This window comes from Pteropus vampyrus, unplaced genomic scaffold (genome assembly GCF_000151845.1).
Source record: "Pteropus vampyrus isolate Shadow unplaced genomic scaffold, Pvam_2.0 Scaffold11, whole genome shotgun sequence".
NCBI lineage: Eukaryota > Metazoa > Chordata > Mammalia > Chiroptera > Pteropodidae > Pteropus > Pteropus vampyrus.
This window is the reverse complement of record NW_011888792.1, coordinates 11,529,107-11,548,796: the sequence shown is the minus strand read 5'-3', so window position 1 is coordinate 11,548,796 and position 19,690 is coordinate 11,529,107. Positions and strand designations below refer to the sequence as shown.

The 19,690-nt window shown below is 33.7% G+C and overlaps 1 protein-coding gene and 1 pseudogene across 4 annotated transcripts in view; both read left to right on the top strand.

Annotated features, from left to right (window-relative positions):
- FAM172A (family with sequence similarity 172 member A) overlaps nucleotides 1-19,690 on the top strand; it is a 363,025-nt gene that overhangs the window by 311,071 nt on the left and 32,264 nt on the right. The gene's annotated exons all lie outside the window — the stretch shown is intronic.
- Nucleotides 6,747-6,862, top strand: LOC111732059 (annotated as a pseudogene).

Genomic DNA, 19,690 nt, shown 5'->3' with positions numbered 1-19,690 from the left:
TTTTTCCACATCCTTGTAGCATTTGTTCTTTTATGTTTTTGATAATAGCCATTCTAACAGGTACGAGGTGGTATTTCATTGTGGAAGGGTTTTTTGTGTGTTTTTTTTTTTGAAGTATAGTTGACATAAAACATTGTATTAGTTTCAGGTGTAAAACATGATTATATATAGAAGTGATTACCACAGTAAGTCTAATTAAATTAAACAGTCTTCACCATACATAGTTATAGAATTTCTTCTTATTGTGATGAGAACTTTACTCTCTTAGCAACTTTCAGACATGCAATACAGTATTGTTAACTATAGACACCATGCCGTACATTACATCCCCGTGACTTATTTATTTTATAACTGGAAGTGTGTATCTTTTGATTCCCATCACCCATTTTGCACACATGCCCATCCCTGTCTCTGGCAACCACCAATCTGTTCTCTGTATCTATGAGTTTGGTTTTGTTTTGTTTTTTAGATTCCACATATAAGCGATGTCATAGTATGTCATTCTCTGTTTGACTTATTTCACTTAGCAAATGACCTCAAGGTCCATCTATGTTGTCAAAAATGGCAAGGTTTTATTATTTTTTATGGCTGAATAATACCACATTTTTTAATTCATTCATTCATCGGTAGACACAGGTTTTTTTCCATATCTTATCCGTTGTAAATAATGTTGCAATGATCACAGGGGCGCATATATCTTTCTGAGGTAATGTTTTTGTTTTCTTTGATAAGTACACAGAGTTGGAACTGCTAAATCATATGGTAGTTCTGCTATTTATTTTTCTGAAGAACCTCCATACTGTTTTCCACAGTGGCTGCACCAATTTACATTCCCACCAACAGTGCATAAGAGTTCCCTTTTCTCAACCTCACCAACACTTGTTATTTCTTGTTTGTGTGTGTGTGTGTGTGTGTGTGTGTGTGTGTGTGTGAGTGAGTGTTTTAATAATAGCCGTCCTAGCAGTTATAAGGTGATATCTCATGTGGTTTTGACTTGCATTTCCCTGATGATTAGTGATGTTAAGCATCTTTTTGTGTATACATATTGACCATCTGTATGTCTGTATGTCTTTTTTGGAAAAAATGTCTATTTCCTTCCTTTTTTTTTTTTTTTTGCTATGGAGTTGTTTGAGGTCTTCATATTTTTTGGATATTAACCCCTTATCATATATATGATTTGCAAATATTTACTGTCGTTCCACAGGTTGCCTTTTCATTTTATTGTTGGTTTTCTTTGCTGTGTAGCAGCTTTTTAGTTTGATGTATTCTCACTTGTTTATTTTTGCTTTTGTTATTTTTGCTTTTGGTGTCAAATCCAATAAAAACCATTGCCAAGACTGATTATCAGGGATCTTACTGCTTATGTTTTCTTCTAGGAATTTTATGGTTTCAGGTCTTACATTCAAGTCATTTTGAGTTCATTCTTGTGTATGATGTAAGATAGTGGTCCAGTTTCATTCTTTTTGCCTGTGGCTATCCAGTTTTCCCAGCACCATTTATTGAAGAGACAGCCCTTTCTCCATTGTATATTCTTGGCTCCTATGTGGTAAATTAATTAACCATATATGCATAGGTTTATTTCTGGGCTCTCTATCATGTTCCATTGACCTAGATGTCTGTTTTTTGCCAATACTATATTGTTTTGATTGTTACACCTTTGTAACATATCCTTGTGGTTTTGATTTGCATTTTCCTGATGATTAGTGATATTGAGCACATTTTTGTGTACCTGTAGGCCATTTGTATGTCTTCTTTGGAAAAATGTCTATTCAGGTCCTTTACCCATTTTTTAATAAGATTATTCAGATTCATGTGTCTATTATGCCAATACCACAGTGTTTTAATTACTAAAGGTTTATAATATACTTTGAAATCAGGAAGTATGATGCCTCCAGCTTTGTTCTTCTTTCTCTAGATTGATTTGGCTACTCGGCATCTTTCGTAGGTCCATACAAATGTTGAGATTATTTGTTCTATTTCTACGAAAAAATGCCTTTGGAATTTTTATAAGGATTACATTGAATCTAGATTGCATTAGGTAGTATGGACATTTTACGACTAGTAATTCTTCCAATCCATGAACACAAAATATCTTTCCATTTATTTGTGTCTTCTTCAGTTTCTTTCCTCGATGTGTTATTGTTTTCAGTGTATAGATTTTTCATCTCCTTGGTTAAATTTATTATATATTTTTGATGCTATTTTTGATTATTTTCTTAATTTCTCTTTCTGAAATTGTTAGTGTATGGAAACACAATTGATTTTTTATACTGGTTTTGTATCCTGCAACTTTACCGAATTCATTGATTGATTCTAAGTGTTTTGATGGAGTCTTTAGGGTTTTCTGTATGTTATATCATATCACAAATAGAGACAGTTTTAATTTTGATGCCCTTTTTTTTCCTTGCCAAATTGCTCTATCTAGGACTTTCAGTAGTCTGTTGACTGAAAGTGGCAAAAATGGGTGTCTTTGTCTTGTTCCTGATCTTAGAGGAAGATGTTTAATGTTTCACCATTGAGGATGATGTTAGCTGTGGGTTTTTCATATATAAACTTTATTATGTTGAAGTATGTTGCCTCTATATTGACTTTGTTGAGAGTTCTCAAGAGTATTCTGAATGGCTAACATTATCTTCAGCACTATAAAATGTAGATATGTAGAAATCATAGGCATGTTCTTAACTCATTTGGAGCTTACAGCTTAAAAAAAGTGCTAATTTTGACTTCAACTACTATGTAGCCAGATTGTGGGGAAATGATTAAGGTAATTGAGAAGATAGGTAGGGCAAAAAGAGAGTTTTAACCTAGAGAAGGAAGTAGAAGTAAGGGAAACAGTTGAAAGTTTTAAAAACCTTATAGTTTGAAAGGTGGGGAGAAACAAGTAATATTTAAAACCTGTTCACTGCCAGAATTTTTGATGTATGCATTCATTACCAAGAATTGAGATGACTTACTCCTATAACTCTTAATATTTTTGACAGTGTGTCAGAGTATGGATTGTGGTATGAAGTTTACAGATAAATTTCTGCATTCTAAAGACATAAAAACTCAAAATTTCCTTCTATGAGCCACAAATTAGAGCACATTTCTAGTATTTACTACTCATGAATAAAATTTATTTTTAAGATTTTGGCCTAACATCATGTGTTGAGAGTCCATGTACATAACTAGCAGCATTTACTTATGGTCTTCTACATCTAAACACCACACTAAAGCTGGAGTTTTAAGAGAAAGTTTCCTGAACAGTGAGTTTTGAACCAAATATGAAGAAAGTTAAGGATATGCATTGTTGAGTAGGAAGGTAGGTATTCCAGGGAAGAGGTGGAATGTAATGAATGCAAAGTTGTAGAAGTAGTAATAATGTAATAAAAATTAATTTTATTGATTTAGTTAATACCTATCATTCATAAAAAGGTTACAAAATCATTTTTGGAATGGCCTGTTAACACAAATTTAATAATAAAAATCCATTCCTCTGTTAAATGAGCCAGGACAATTATTGTTCATTATACATTCCTATAAGAAAGGCAATATTTTGATAGTTTAATATTAGAAGTTTGTAAAAGTTGACCTCGGTAGGCACCAAGGGGTCTGGATTGAAAAATGCACTGACTTTTTTTCCTTCACAAGTTCTAGGGTATAAAATGTGTACCTAGTTTTTCATGAACAAGCCTTTTTTAAATCATCCTATTTCTCATTATCAAAGTGGGCAATGTACTTTCCAGATGTCATTCATGTGAAATAACTATATGTACTTTGAATAAGATCTAGATGCAAAGCATCAGTGAGTCTACATTTATTCAAATGAAGGTTGAAGTCTTTAAAGATACCCACCCAGGTATCTTGTGTAATCTTCTATCAGCATTGTATCTCCATTTCAGTTTGTATGACACTACCTGTTTTGAATAGGATAAAGACTCATTGTTACTGTCAAGCCTGTTTTCAAACTAAATATTCAGCTAGTCCTTTGTAGCTTCCATTTTTATCAGGCATTCAGAACAGCTTTCCTTTGCTGATCTGCCATTTTCCTGCAAATCACTGTTTCACTTGTATGATTTCTAGTGAGACAAGCTTAGACCTGGCTGCCTTTCTCTAAGTAACAGAGAAAAGAAACGTCTCTGGTGCCTGTGCTCCAGAGAAAGTTGATTCATGTGTAAATTATCATTTGGCCTTTATTTGCTTGGCCTGTGGAGAGTACACATGCAGATAAAAGGCTCTGTGGGTCAGTGCTCAGTACGTGCAGGTTTCTCCAGTGGCTACACTGACAGCGTTAGAATTGTTGTCACAGATTATCAGACACACACTGATGTCTTATCATTATTTATTTGTAGTTTTCTGGATAAAATAAACTAACACAGAAGATGCTTCTACAGTAATAGGACACCATGTACTTGCCCCCTCTTTGTTCTATCAGCTCACATTCTAAATAATAAAAATGCATTTGTGTTTTCTTAAAGTTAGAACTGTTAACTTTATATTTCTGCCATCAATGTTTCTGGTTCCGGCCTACCTTCTTCTCTCTCCTAGCTCGCATTTCATTCACTCAAACTTGTTATTGTCAAGTTTGTTGTGAACCATGGATAATACCTTAGTGGCATATTTCTGGTAATCGAGGTAGATATTAAATGCTTTTTGGGGTATACATAGCAGCTTCTAAGTACTTTGCAGAAATTAGACACGTTATTTAAGCTGCAAAATCTATTATCTATGACTCGATTGATTTTCTTTAAAGTAAAATGATTTAACATGCACTCATTATTATCTTCACTATTAAAAGAAGTAAATGAATGCTTAGTTTTTTTAGTACATTACATCAGCTCTCTAAGTGTATAGCTAAATCTGAATGTGTAAAGTAAATTCCTGTATATAAACATGACACTAAGAAATGCATTATTAAATCCCCAAATGATATGATGCCTTCAGTCTATCTTTACTAGTAAGGTCTTATAATATGTGTCGTAAGGGTAGAGCTGATGTATTTATTTATACAACTTTATTTATATAATTTATGTTATGTATATATATTACCATGGTATGTTCAAGAGAATATGTTTTGTAACACCTACCTTACTAAATTTATGTTTATCAGAACACTATTGATTCATGACCCTTTTGGTAGCTTTCATCTTATTATAGTACAAACACACTTTGTTTTATTGTACTTCACCTTATTCTGCTTCACAAATATTGCATTTGAAGGTTTGTGGCAGCCGTGGGTCAAGCAGGTCTATCAGCGCCATTTTTCTGACATCGTTTGCTCACTTCATGTCTCTGTGTTACATTGTAGTAAATCTCTCAATATTTCAAACTTTGTTATTATTATATTTATTATGGTGACCTGTGATCGGTGATCTTTGATGTTACTGTAATTATTCGGGAGCACCATGAACATTGCCCATGTAAAAAGGCAGACTTAATCCATAAATATTATGTATGTTCAGACCGTTCCACCAACTCTCCATTTCTCATCTCTCCCTCTCAGGCCTCCTTATGCCCTGAGACACAACAATATTGAAGTTAGGCCAATTAATAACCCTACAATAGCCTCTAAGTGTTGAAGCGAAAGGAAAAGTCACATGTCTCTCACTTTAAACCAAAAGCTAGAAATAATTAAGCTTAGTGAGGAAGGCATGCTGAAAGCTGGGTTAGGCTAAAAGTTAGGCTTCTTGTGCCAAACAGCCAAGTTGTGAATGCAAAGGAAAAGTTCTTAAAGGAACTTGAAAGTGCTACTCCAGTGAACATACAAATGATAAAAAAGAGAAACAACCTTATTGCTGAGATGGAGAAAGTTATAGTGGTCTGGATAGAAGATCAAGCCAAAATCTAATACAGAGCCCTTTCCTTAAGCCAAAATCTAATCCAGAGCCCTAAGTCTCTTCAATTCTATGAAAGCTGAGAGAGTGAGGAAGGTACAGAAAAGTTTGAAAGTAGCAGACATTGGTTTATGAGGCTTAAGAAAAGAAGCGGTCTTCATAACATAAAAGTTCAAGATGAGGCAGCAAGTGCTAGTGTAGAAGCTGCACCAAGTTATCTAGATCTTAGAAGATTAATGAAGGTGGCTACACTAAACAATGGGTTTGACTTTCTGTAAAGACGAAACAGCCTTCTATTGGAAGAAGATGCCATCTAGGACTTCCATAGCTAAAGAGAAGAAAACAATGCCTGTCTTTAAAACTTCAGTGGACAGGCCGACTCTCTTTTTAGGGGCCAGTGCAGCTGATGACTTCAAATTGAAGCCAGTGCTCATTTACCATTTTGAAAAACCTAGGGCTCTTAAGAATTATGCTAAATCTACTCTGCCTGTACTCTGTAAATGGGAAAACAAAGCCTGGATGACAGCACATCGGTTTACAATACAGTTTACTGAACATTTTAGGCCCACCGTTGAGACCTACTACTCAGAAAAAAAGGTTCCTTTCAAATATTACTGATCATTGACAATGCACCTGGTCACCCAAGAGCTCTGATGGAGACATACGAGATTAATGTTGTTTTCTTGCCTGCTAACATAACATCCATTCTGCAGCCCATGGATCAAGGATTAATTTTGACTGTCAAGTCTTATTTAAGAAATACATTTAGTAAGGCTATAGCTACCATAGTTAGTGATTCCTCTAACAGATATGGGCAAAGCAAATTAAAAACCTTCTGGAAAGGTGGACGTGGTTCCATAGCATAGCGGTTAGTACGTCAGTTTCACACGCAGAAAGTCCTGAGTTCATGCCCCAGTGGAGCCACAGTCCATGGTCTAGGGCCATGCCACCCTGAACAAGCCCGACGTCTGATCTCGGAAGCTAAGCAGGGTCGGGCCTGGTTAGTACTTGGATGGGAGACCACCTAGGAAGACCAGTTTCTGTAGGCATAAATAATAATAAGAAATAATTTTTAAAAAATCTTCTGGAAAGGATTCACCATTCTAGATGCCATTAAGAACGTTCATGATTCATGGGAAGAGGTCAAAATATCAACATTAACAGGAATGTGGAAGAAGTTGATTCCAACCGTTAAGTGGAGGAAGTAACTGCAGAAAAGGTAGAAACAGCCAGATAACTAGAATTAGAAGTGGAGCCAGAAGATGTGACTAAATAGCTACAATCTCATGATAAAACCTTTAACGGATAAGAAGTTGCTTTTTATGGATGAACAAAGAAAGTGAAGGTTTCTTGAAATGGAATCTACTCCTGGTGAAGGTGCTATGAAGATAGTTGAAATGACAACAAATGATTTAGAATATGACATACTTAGTTGATAAAGTAAATGTGGGTAAATGCTAATAAACAGCATCAAATGCTACAGGGAGATCATTTATGAAAGGAAGAGTCAACGAGGTGGCAAACTTCATTGTCTTATTTTAAGAAATTGCCACAACCACCCCAACCTTCATCAACCAGCACCCTGACAAGTCTGCAGCCATCAAGATAGAGGCAAGAGGTTCCAGCAAAAAGATTACAACTCACTGAAGGCCCAGATAATGGTTAGCTTTTTTTTTTTATCAATAAAGTATTTTTTAATTAAGGTATGTACATTCTTTTAGACATAATGCTATAGCACACTTAATGAGTAGAGTACAGTATAAACATAACTTTTATATGCACTTGGAAACCAAACATTTTTGTGACTCTCTTTCTTGCAATATTCGCTTTATTATAGTGGTCTGGAACCAAACTCACAATATTTCCGAGGTATGCCTGTAAAATTAAATGAGTTTTAAATAATGCAGTTAATATTATAAAATATTACCTTCATTTCTTTAAAGAGTTTTCTTCGCTCTTGAAGAAATTATATCTGGAAACAAATTACTTTTACTTAGACAAAAAGGTATAATTTTTCATTGCAACACTTGATATTTCATTAAGAAAACAACCCACTATTTATTTCGAGTATACTTATAATTGACCATATATAAACTACCTTTAGTTTATTGTCACCAAGGCCTGAATAGGAGGTTGATAATCCCCTTCCTTTTCTTTTCACTGCGTGATCCACTTCCCACCGTTGAAGCCCAGCTGAGATCTGGAAGAAGGATAATCTCACTTCATTGTCATAAATGCTCTTAGACAAGTTTTTCCCTAAACAGTCCATCCCACAGCCACCTTTGCATGCAACAGGAGAGAGATGGGCATATAGTCAACCTGTTCTTATTTCTTTCCCCTGACCAGTTAAAATTGCTTCTTTTCTCGTTTTCTCCTAATTTTCTCTCAAATCTCGTAGGCTGACATTAATTCACTGACTTTAGCCCAAGTGGAAAAGGAAAAACTAGGAGGAAACTTCTAGCTTTCTTTCAGGGAATGGGGAATACTAGCTCAGCCACCTTACCCTTAGTCCCAAATAGTACCTTGATAGAAAGTTCAGATTTTTAGCCTGAAAACTGTGTGGCATAAATAACCAAATTGTTTTATTGCTTGATTAATTACAGTTGTTTATAGTTTGGTTTTAATCAGGAGAGGGAATGGAGAAAGCACAGTTGAGGAAAACAGAAGACTGGCTGACAAAATAAGAACATATGGATAAAACTCAAAAGATAAAGTTATTAAGAGCAGACTTGCTTAATCCCATCTACCATCTATCTACCCAGTGATGTACTTGAGAAGCTACAGGGGAAAGAGACAATAATTATATTGGGGATTATCACCTCAGTGTTTCTGGCACACACGCAGAATTGTGAGGAAGTCGTAATTCTGTTTGTACATTTGTATAATTGATGTCTTACTAAGGATATTGAGTTAGGTATGTATAAATATATTCATGTATGTGTGTGTGATATACAACATACAAATATAACACTTGAGTATAAGTATCAACAGTTGTGGCAGTTTTCCTAAGAATATATCATATGCATCTGTGTTGAGATAGGAATGCTATAATTATGACAATTAAAGACATTTAAAGGTAGCAAACAGATTTGTTTTTATATATTATAATTTATTTACCCTGGTAGCTGAACTCAATACAGTATCTCCTTTTTAGTTTACTTTTATCCTGAAAGAATAATGTGTTTTAATTAAGCCCTTTGTCTACCAGTCATAGAGACCCACTCAGCTAACTTGGATTGAATTTATAGTTTGTCTCCTAAAAAAGGTTCTTACAGAAAATGCATAAAAACTGAACTCTATACTGAAATTTTAATTTAAGCTATTTAGACTTTATAATGTTTCTCTGATGTGAAATGAATCTGGTATGGGTTATCATGAGGGTACTCATCATCTTGTGATTGGAAAGTCATTGACAATATTGCTGTACAAAACAGCTACTTTTGCCAACTGTCTCTCATGAGACATATATTTCTCTAGAGGAATCTCTGTTTCTCTTTAATTTCTCTATTCACTGTATGTTGATCAGTTTCTTCCTTTGCTCTTTCTGCCCACTCAGAACTTTGGCATATTCATGGCCTTTTCATCTCTCTAGTTCTGACTTTACTTCAACTGCAGTCTTCTGCCAATCTCTTTGTTTCTCCCATTCAGATTCTTAAGAAAACTATTTTTTCTCACCTCTTTGCTTCAGACTGTAGATGATGGTCCTATGAATGAGCTGCACTTAGTTCGGTGTCCATCCTTGGCTCAATCAGCTGTGGATGGGAGATGCAGTGTCATATAGTTCAAAAGATGGCCAGTGTCATGTGGTCCAAAAGATGGCCCCTACTGCTATCCCTTCAAACAGGTCTATATGTAATGTAGTTTCACTTGAAGGGGTGATTGGAGTGATCGGTAAGCAAGTAGTAAGATTGACACCTCTGGTGTATATATATATATATAAAACCTGCCTTAAAGAAATCATTATTCCTGATCTGGGGCACTGAACTATTAACATCAACTATTGTTTAAACCTCTCTTTCTCAAGGAAGTCCCAGACTAAACTCTGTGTACGCTCCTACCATATGCTCCCATAACACTCTGTATCTCATCACCATCAAAACACTCATCAATGTTGTTATAATTACTTTTGTAATGCCTCACTTTTCTCATAAACTCTAAGGTGTGTGAAAACAGGGACCGTTGCCTGCTCACCATTCTGCCTCCTGTACTCGATCGAGTTCCAAATGTTTGTTATTTGATTAATAAGTGCCTTAAACCTACAGGAATCAAATGTTTTAAGTTTATAAGCTTAGTAATCTTCCCAAAACCAACTCTCCTTCTTAAACATTCCCATTTCTGATAGTGACATTACCAGTATCTACCATACAGATACTGACTCATCCATCTCTCCAGCATCAAGGCAGTCATGTTTTGTTGGTTCTTTCTTTCTCTTTTATCTGTAATTTCTTCTCCATTCCCACTGCCACCATCTTAATCCAGGTCTTCTTTACCTCCAACTAACTGGTCTCATGGTCTCCAAGCTCATGTCCTTTATATCCTATATATCTTCCTAAAAAGCAACTTTCACACCTCTTTATGAAAAAACTTTTTTGCCTCCCCTTGTGCCTAAAGAATGAAATCTAAACTCTTAAGTCCTTAACTCTCTTGTTCCTGCTAAATCTCTAATCAGATTTTCTGCTAGTGTCCTACACAAACTCTTTCATTCTAACCAAGTAAGTCTAACTCATCTCCATATACATTATGAGCATCTCTATCCACTCCTTTGTTCATTTGTCTTCTTGCTTTATCATTACTTAACTATTCTACTCTTCTTTCAAAACCCACCTCAAGTACCACCTTCTTCATTACGCTGTTCCTTAGTAATCACTTCTTATTCTAAATTCAGAAGACCAATTGTCTCTGCCATTCAGCTGGCCTTTAACAAATGCTGTCTTAAAATATTGTTTATCTGTTTTGCATATACAGTATAATAGTGAAGTGTGTGAACTGCATTCAGACTGCCGAGGTTCAAATCTCTGCCTGTACAACTTACTCTCTAGGTAACTAAGCAAGTTACTTAACCCCTATAAACTTTAGCTATGTCATCTCTTAAATATGTTCAATAATGGTACTTCCACTTTCTGAGAATTCAATGTAGTAATGCATCTAAAGCATAGTTAGTGCTCATTAATGTTTTCTATAAAGTTGTTTGCACATTATTGATTGACCAGTTATTTTTAGATACCTGTTATGTGCTAAACACTGTACTAGATATAAACAGTATAAGCAGGTTAAGATAAAAACCTTTGCTAGCAAGGAAGTCACCTCTACCCTATCTCCCAGTAAGACTGTAAGCTTGTTGCAGTCTCATTCATATAATCCATACATATTTTCTGAATATCTGCTATCTTCAAAAACCCTGTGCCAGGCACAAGGATTTGTAAAGAGGCATAATGTAAGGTTCTTGACCTTCAAGACCATTGTAACTAAAGCCCTTCTCACTGTGCTTTACACATGGTGAGAGCTCAATAAATGTTTATTGGCATCCATGAGCATGGCAATGATGTTGAAGACTCTAGAGCACCACAATTTCTAGCCTCTCTTTAGAGCTGTTAACTTATTTGGCTTCTTCTTGTCTTCATTTTCTACTGAATGAATGCCAGAAAGTCTTTCTCAAATTTTTTTCTGTCTGATCAAGACTTAGCTAATGTCTGCTTCTTTGGTAGCTAAATATCCCCTAAACTCAGTTTCATGCTTCAGTGAGAAGATATTATGGCATTGCCAATGGAAACCACTTCACATTTGGGCAACATCATAATGTCTAAGTGGCTCAGATTCAAGTTTCAGTATAGATTCTGGTTCCTGCACATTTGCTGTCAAAAACCACTTTATAGGAGCCAAACTGTGGAATCGTTCCAACTGTTAGGCACTAATAGAAGTACCATTAAAGTACTGCAGTGTTTCAAAAGATTACGAAATTCTGATTTTTTATATAATATGTTCTGTGGTACTTCCATGGTATTTTAATCAGTTCTTTTTTTTTGTTATGGGGTTAAAGGCAATTGAGATCCCCTTTTTTTTGTAGCATCACAGGTTTTAGAGACAACTCCAAATCGGAACTTCTATAATAATCTTATACTGTTTTATATAATGGTGGGTATATAGGATGATTCTAGTTTTCAAATGTAACTGTGAAATAAAACTTTAAAAAGACATAATTTTTATGCTGTATAGCTTAGTCCCCTCCCTGTGCCTTGTTCTTCTTTCTTTCCTTGGCCAGCCTGTAAGAAATAAGACGTATGTAAAACATAATAGTTAAGTAAAGACGTGAAGATATTGTCCATCAACCTATGATGTGATAATTGCATTAAATTAATGCAATTAATTTAGCTTCCTAGTAAGGCAAAAAAGAAAATAATAGTTGATAGTATCTTCCTCACTTGAAAAGCAAAAGCATATACACTTATCTGAAAAGATATTTTCCTTGCAATAAATGTCAAAGAAATTATTTACTTGTAAACAACTAATAATTTGTGAAATATTTGTTTAGTGTCTTTACCTCATCGGATTATAAATTCTTTGAAGTCAGTGACCACATCTGTCTTGCCTAACCACCACATCCCATACTCTTAGAAAAAATGTTGGTTGAAATTAAAATGAAATGAAATCAATCACGTGATTCTTATCCAGAAACATAATGAGCTATATATTCCACAGAAGTGTTATATAAAATGCCATGTTCTTTATACTGTTGATTTTTAAAATATTCTATTTTTTTCAGCTTTATTGAGATATAATTGACAAAATTGTAAGAAACTTAAAGTGTCCATCATGATGATTTGATATACAGTGCGAAAGGAGTCCTCTCATCCAGTTAATTAACACATTCATTACCTGAATTTTTTTTTTTTAGTGAAAACAATTAAATTCTACTCTCTTAACAAATTTCAATTTGATAACAATCTGATAACAATGGTTTTATCAGATATAGTCTCCATGTTATACATCAGCCCTCATTCTCTTAGAACTGAAAGTTTGTACCCTTTTACCAAACTCCCCCTATTTTCCCCACCCTCCAGATCCTAGCAACCACTCTTCTACTCTCTGTTTCTGAGTTTGACTTTTTTTTTTAGATTCCACATGTAAGTGATACCATGCAGTATTTGTCTTTCTCTGCCTGGCTTACTTTCACTTAGTATAATGCCCTCAAGGTCCATCCATGTCACAAATGGCAGAATTTCCTTCTTTGTCATAGCTAAATGGTATTCTATTTTTATATACCACATTTTCTTTATCCATTCATTCATTAATGGAATTTAAGTTGTTTTAACGTCTTGGCTATTGTGAACAGTGCTGCAGTGATCATGGGAGTATAGACATCTCTTTGATATCTTATTTCCATTTCCTTTGGATATATACCCAGAATTGGGATTGCTGAATCACTTGATAGTTCTATTTTTAATTTTTTGAGGCCCTCTTATACTGTTTTCTATAGTGACTGTACCAGTTTATGTTACCACCAACAGTACACAAAGATTCTCTTTTCTCCACATCTTCACCAACACTTGTTATCTCATATCTTTTTGATAATAGCCATCCTAGAGGTGATATCTCCTTATTTGCATTTCCTGATAATTAATGATGTTGAGCCCATTTTCATGTACCTGTTGGCCATTTGTTTGTCTTCTTTGGAAAAATGTCTTTTCGTTTCCTCTACCCATTTTTTAATTGCATTTTTTTTTTTGTTACTGAGTTGTATGAGTTTTTTATATTTTTGGAGATTAATCCCTTATCAGATACATGACTTGCAAATATTTTCTTTCATTACATAGGTTGCCTTTTAATTTTGTTGATGGTTTTCTTTGCTCTACAGAAGCTTTTCAGTTTGATATAGTCCCACTTGCTTATTTTTACTTTTGTTACCTTTGCTTTTGTTGTCAAATCCAAAAGATCATTGCCAAGACCTGTGTTAGGGAACTAACCAATTTGAGTTGATTTTTGTGTAACTAAGATAGGAGTCCAGTTTTATTTTTTTCCTTATAGTTGTCCAGATTTTCCATCACCATTTATTGAAGAGATTATCCTTTCCCCCATTGGACATTTTTGACTCCTTTGTCAAAAATTAATAGACCTTATATGCATAGGTTTATTTCTGGGTTCCCTATTCTGTTCCACTGAGCTATACATCTGTTATTATGTCGATACCATACTGTTTTAATTATTATAGGTTTGTAATATAGTTTGAAATTAGGAATATGATGCCTCCAACTTTGTTCTTCTTTCTCAAGATTGCTTTGGCTATTCAGCATCTTTTGTGGTTCCATGCAAATTTTAGGATTGCTTTATTTCTGTGAAAAATGCTGTTGAAATTTTGATAGGGATTGCATTGAATCTGTAGATTGCTTTGGGTAGAATGAACATTTTACTAGTAGTAATTCTTCCAACACAGAATATTTTTTCATCTTTTTGTGTCTTTTTCAATATCTTTCCTCAATGTCTTACAATTTTCAATGTATAGATCTTTCATTTCCTTGCTTAAATTTATTCATAGATACTTTGTTCTTTTTGATGCTATTATAAAGGAGCATTTTCTTAATTTCTCTTTCTGACATTGTTAACTTTTTTATTAATGATCAATAAATGCCTATATGAAGAGAGAGTAGGAAAAAATATAATACAATAAAATAAAAGCCTATAATACTATAATGTTATTTCATAACTCAGCGATGAGAAACTTTACTATAACCAAAGATGTAAAATCTAGAAAATGGATAATATAAATGTACCTTAAATATGATTCTTGAATATTATTGTCTCAAACACATTTTTGGCAGGAATTGAGTATTAGAGAATTCAAGGCTAAGACCTCTGATGAGAATCTTAGGTGGCCGTATTTTGTGTTACTGACTAAGAGAGATAACAGACAAGCTATAGTTCATTTGGTATATTCCATTAGAAACATGAAGACGCCTAACTTAAAATCAGATAGAAGGCCATTAAGCCTTCACAGAGAAAATGTTATACATATCCTTATGCTTATCTAATGTAGATAATAGCCATTTATTTACTAAAAACCTATTAAAAATAAAAATTATTGTTTTAAAGAAAACAGTAGATGTTATAGCAAATGTAATTACTGTGTTTTAGCAAAAGGGTTCTATATTTGTTTATTTTGCTGAAGGTACAGTATAGTAGAAATAATCTGTCAGTTTTAATTTGAAAAGTTTGTAATGCAGTGTCATTTTCATTAGAGGCAGAATTCATCTAAATATAATTTTTTCATATAATACTGAAATTTTATTTTAATGCCATTTACCATAAAGTGCAATTCGAAATAAGGCAGGTGTGTCTTAGATTCCTTCCAAAGGTACTGTAATCTCAAGAATGAGTCCTCTATCTTGTTTCTCTTTGTATGCCCACTGCCTAACAGTGTCCAGCATATGCAAGGCACTGAGGAATTGTTTGAACTAAAATGAACTGAGCTTTTATAAGATTATTCTAAATCTATATTCTTCAGGACAGCATTGTACTTAGCCTACAAGGCACTGAATTATTTTTATTATTTAACATCTCTTATTGAGAAATAATCATCATATCCATTTTTATTATATATTTTCTGTTGATTGCTGACAAAGTACAAGACATGTCATGAAAGATCAGATATTACACATCTAGAAGAAAGGCAGAAAGGCCCAAAGGAACTTAATATCCAGCTTCCTTCAAAGTAGCCTAGTGCACTGATCTTACCAACAATAACTATAATTCAGTTTTCCCACTTTTAGCCCAGTCTTTCAGAGAACAGTAGGAGATTCCCAACAAATTCAAAAGGGTGCGCATTGGTTGGGATTTGTTACTATTTTCTGTGGTCTGAGGGAGGCCACAGTTTCTATGGTATTGATATTCCATTCATTTTATCTCAGATCTACAGGGACTGAAAAGTATTAACTTACGTATTTATACAATTCTCAGTCTTCTCTCTGATATATGGATGCAGATAGTGTAAAAAAAAAAAAAATGAAAAAGACATGAAATGTCCCCGACCTTAAAAAGCTTTAACGAATTTATAGTCCTGGTAAGCCTTATTGAAACACAGGGTCCTCTCAAAATTAAAAGTTTTTTAAACCATGGAAGTGATTATCCAAAGGCCTAATCCATCCTTGAACAAATTTCAAAAACTGTATACAGTGTGGATAGTGTTATCTTTGGGAGAGTAAGGAGGGAACAAAAGAAAGATGTGTAGAGTGTTGCATTTGTGTTCGTTTCATTTTAAATCTACTTAAATGTGAAAATATGTTAAAAATTAAAATAGTGACTAGTGTCTTTTTAAGATACTTTTCCAAAATAAATGTAAATAGTACATGAATTTAAAATTATTTCTATGGAATAGAAATAGCTCTTTTTAGTTGGAGTCTTATTAATACAAAAGCCACACAGTAGCATTAAATTTAGTTTTTAACCAAATTCACAGTTAAAATTGTTTCATGTATTTCCAGAAGCTTTAAACAGTCATATTTTTATGATCATTTTCCTCAAAAGAGTGGGTTGCTGAGAATAACAGGCTTTTCAGATTAGAAATAAAACATACATTATTTTGTCACTTTTAGTATTTAGAACTTAGCACCTATATTTTTTTGTATTCCCTTCTTTTTTTATTTTTTATCTTTTTATTATGTTTATTGGATGAAATTGGTTCATAAAATTATATAGGTTTCAAGTGTACAATTCAATACTACATCATCTGTATATGGCATTTTGTGTTCACCGCCCAGTAAAATCTCCTTTTGACTTTTGAAAAGCATTTAAAGAATTTTTGAAAGATTTTTTGTTTAAGAGTATATTTTTTTCCTCTGGAAAACATAACATTTGAAGTTAAGTACTTATTACAGAAACGTCTGTATTTTGTTTTTCTGTATGTATGCATATGTATATATACACATTTATATGCAAATGATAATAATAACCAAAAAACAAGCTCTTAGAGGAAATCTAGGTAGAAAGTAAAGAACGCAAAAATCACATATCTGAAACTGCCAATTGATATTTCCATTTGGATGGTACTTTAGAATGTATAAAATACTTTCTCATATATCATCTCATAGAATCCTCAAAAACAAAAATGTGAAATAGGTGCTATTATTATCTCCATTTTATACATAAAGAAACTGAGGCTAAGCCAAGTGATTTGCACAGAATCGAAAAGCTAGAAAGTGTTAGATTTAGACGTCTCACCCAGGGGTAGTGCCTCCAAGCCCGGTATGCTTTTTACTACACTATCGCTACAAATAGATATTCTCAAGAGGAAGCAGACACACCAAGTTAAAGAGATGATTGGATTGTGAATCTAAAGCTATGACTAACATGTCAGTGAGTGAGTAATCAACTTGGTCTTTTAGAAACAAAAGGCTGCCAGGATAAGAACAGAAGAATGGATCCCAGATTCAGTCAGAAAACTAATCAACAATGATTTTAAGAAGGAAAATTTCCAAACAGCAAAGTGGTGATGATAAAAGTTTTGCTGTTATCAAGGAAGGATTTGATTATTTTAAAAAAAATTTTCAATTAGAGTTGACATTCAGTATTATTTTAGTTTCGGGTATACAGCATAGTGGTTAGACATTTATATAATTTATGAAGCAATCCCTCCAATTAGTCTAGTACCCACCTGACACTATACATAGTTATTACAGTATTATTGGCTATATTCTCTATACTGTACTTTACATACCCATGACTGTTTTGTAACTACCAATTTGTACTTCTCAATCCCTTCGCCTTTTTTACCCAGCACTGCAACCTCCTCTCCATCTGGTAATCACTACTTTGTTCTCTGTATCTGAGTCTGTTTTCATTTTGTTTGTTCATTTATTTTGTTCCTTTAAATTCCACATATAAGTGAAATCGTATGGTATTAGTCTTTTCTCTGTGTGACTTATTTCACTTGCCTCATACCTTCTAGGTCCATCCATGTTGGTAAGATTTCATTTTTTTAGGACTGAGTTATATTCCATTGTGTACACGTACCACAACTTCTTTATCCAGTGGTCTATTGATGGGCACTTAGGTTGCTTCCATATCTTGGCTGTTGTAAATAGCACTACAGTGAACATAGGGTTGCATATATCTTTTTGAATTAGTGTTTTGGATTTCTTCTGATAAATATCCAGAACTGGAATTGCTGAGTCATAAGGTAATTCTATTTTTAATTTTTTGAGGAAGCTCTAAACTGTTTTGCATAGTGCTGTACCAATTTGCAATCCCACCAACAGTGCACAAGAGTTCCCTTTTCTCCACATCCTCTCCAACACTTGTTTTTTGATTTATTGATCATAGCCAATCTGACAGGTGTGAGGTAATATCTCATTGTGGTCTTAATTTGCATTTCTGATGATTAATGACATTTGAGTATCTTTTCATATGTTTATTGGCCATCTGTATGTCCTCTTTGGAGGCGTGCCTGTTCAGGTCTTTTGCCCATTTTTTAAATAGATTGTTTGTTTTGGGGGACTTGAGTGGTATAAGTTCTTTATATATTTTGGATATTAACCCCTTATCAGATGTATAATTGTAAAATATCTTTCCCCATTCAGTAGGTTTTTTTGTATTGTTGATGGTTTCCTTTGCTGTGCAAAAACTTTTTAGTTTGAAGTAGTCCCATTTGTTTATTTTTTCTTTTGTTTCCCTTATCTGAGGAAATATATCAGAAAAAAATATTACTAAGAGCAATGTCAAAGAGTTTGCAGCCTATATTTTCTTCTAGGAGTTTTATGATTTCAGGTCTTACATTTAAGTCTTTAATCCATTTTGAGTTTATTCTTGTATATGGTGTAAGAAGATGGTCCAGTTTCAATTTTTTACATGTATTTGTCCAATTTTCCGAACACTATTTATTGAATAAACTGTCTTTACCCTATTTTATAATCTTGCCTCCTTTGTCATAGATTAAATGACCGTATAGGTGTGGATTTATTTCTAGGCTCTCTGTTCTGTTCCATTGATCTAGGTGTCTCTTTTTATGCCAGTACCATGCTGTTTTGATTACTGTAGCTTTGTAGTATAGTTTGATATCAAGTAATGTGATACCTCCAACTTTGTTCTTCCTCAAGATTGCCATGGCTATTTGGGGTTATATATAAATTTTATGATTATATATAAATTTTTAGATTATTTGTTCTAGTCTATGAAAAATGCTTTTGGTAATTTTATAGGGATTGCATTGAATCTATAGATTGCTTTGGGTAGTATGGCCATTTTAACAATGTTAATTCTTCCTATCCATAAGCATGTTATATGCTTCCACTTATTTGTGTCTTCTTCAATTTCTTTCTTCAATGACTTACAATTTTCCAAGAACAGGTCTTTTATCTCTTGAGTTAAATTTATTCCTAGGTATTTTATCGTTTTTGATACAATTGTAAATGAGATTTTTTTTAATTTTCCTCTCTCATAATTCATTATTGTTGTATAAAAATACAACCAATTTCTGAATATTAATTTTGCATTCTGCTACTTTACCAAATTCATTTACCAGTTCTAACAGTTTTTGGGAGGAATCTTTAGGGTTCTCTCTTTATAGTATGTTATCTGCAAATAATAACAGTTTTACTTCTTCCTTTCCAATTTGGATGCCTTTTATATCTCTTTCTTGTCTGATTGCTGTGGCTAGGACATCCAAAACTATGTTGAGTAAAAGTGGTGAAAGTGGGCATCCTTTATCCGTTTCCTGATCTTAAGAACACTGTTAGCCTTCCCCATTGAGTATGATGTTAGCTGTAGGTTTGTCATATATGGCCTTTATTATGTTGAGTATGTTTTCTCTATTCCCACTTTGCAGAGCATTTTTATCATAAGCGGAGGCTGGATTTTGTCAAACATTTTTTCTGCATCTGTTGATATGATCA